The sequence below is a fragment of the Lagopus leucura genome, unplaced genomic scaffold (assembly GCF_019238085.1).
Source record: "Lagopus leucura isolate 7727_CA_CO unplaced genomic scaffold, USGS_WTPT01 Super-Scaffold_100014, whole genome shotgun sequence".
NCBI lineage: Eukaryota > Metazoa > Chordata > Aves > Galliformes > Phasianidae > Lagopus > Lagopus leucura.
Window position 1 is genome coordinate 17,895,595 of NW_024962268.1, and position 1,624 is coordinate 17,897,218.

Consider the following 1,624-nt stretch of genomic DNA (forward strand, 5'->3'; position numbering starts at 1 on the left):
CTGCTGAGGACACAACACGTCAGATCCCACCACCAGGCGTTGGGACACGATGCTGGGTGGGATGTGATGGTGTTCACCCCTCTGCAGGTGCCTGGAGGTGGTGGGGGAGCAGAGCCCAGAGCTCAGGTCCCAACCCAGGAGCAGGTGAAGGTGGTGGAGAATAGTGTATAGACAGAAGGGCTTCAGATGGAGTTCCCAGCCTGGCCTACTAATGCAGAGCGCTGGGGCTGCTGTGCCCTCATCGTGCACCCAGTCTCCCCGAGCGGGCTGTGCTCGTGCACAGCTGTCAGCCACAGCACAGAGGAAATGTGTGTCAGTAGTGTGCTGAGATAAGGCAGCACGGTGCAACGGAAGGGGCTTTAATTAAAACTGTGGCAAAGCAACTGCAAGAGGAAAACCTCACGTGGTGCGTGGTCCAACACCACTATCAAGGTCCAGCAGGGAGCCCTGTGGGGACCCCAGGAAACGCACACGGCGCTGCTCGAGGAGACAGGGGCTGGGGCAGCACCCAGCTCGCCGCAGTCCGCTCCGGGGGCCTCTGGCGGTCCTCCCCATCGGATCCCGGCGGCCACAGGGCTCCGCTCGGGAGGAGCGCCGTGCCGCCTCCACCAGCGCGTGGAGCCGCTCCAGCTGCGCATTCCTGAGCCGTTCGGCAATGCGGCGCAGGAGCCCCGTCGGAGGCCCTCGGCCCCCGCCGACGAGGAATGCAACGCGAGCGGGACGGCCCCGCACGCAGCCGCTCCGCAGCCCCACGGCCGGGAGCTGTGAGGGGCCGCCGGGGATTTGAGGGGACGGACGGGAGGGGCGGCTGCGGCCGGCGGGACGGAGATCATCCTCTTCCCTAAATCTAAAAATACCCCGGAGCGGAGCGCTGAGCCTTTTCCATTCCCTCCCCCCCCCCCCCCCCCCGCTTTTGCCCGCAGGGCAGGGTCAGGGAGCGGGGAGGAAGAGGAACGCAGAGGCAGGCGAAGAAATTAAAACAGTCCCAAAGCAGGACAGTACTGCAAAGAAAACACGGGATGCCGCACCCGGTCGCCTGAGCGGCCCGGCTTCACTCGTGAATTTCTGCAAAATTGGTGAACTCGGCCCCTAGCTGCAGGATGTGCCGGGGGGGAAACTGCGATGGGACAGGGGCAGCTCCGGCTCTGTGGGGCCATCAGCAGCCGCGCGTGGCCACCGCCCCGCACCCCAAATAACGCTGTGTCCCAAATAGCTCTCTCTATGAGGCGCTTAAACCATGAAGAAGCCGGAGGCTCGCTGCTCTTTCTACGTTCCGAGGAAATGCTTTGTGCGTTGCTCTCCACCAGCACGTTAAAGCAGAAGTGGTCTCTGCTATTTAGAGCAGTGGCGGCGGGGCACAGTGTGAGGGTTGAATCTCGGCTGCCGCTTCCCACCCCATGGCAGCACCCTGGGGTGCAAGGGAAAGACCTGAGTGCATTTCCGCACTAGGGTATGCACGGGGACACGGGGGCATCGGAGGGCATAGCGAGAGCCCTTCTGCGAGCTTTGCGGAGGCACCGGTGCGGCAGGAAACAGATCTGGGGCTCTGTGCTGATGACAGCAGCGCCGTGTTCCCAAGGCACCGGTGCAGACACAGCACCGGCAATAAGGGCTGCACTGTGAT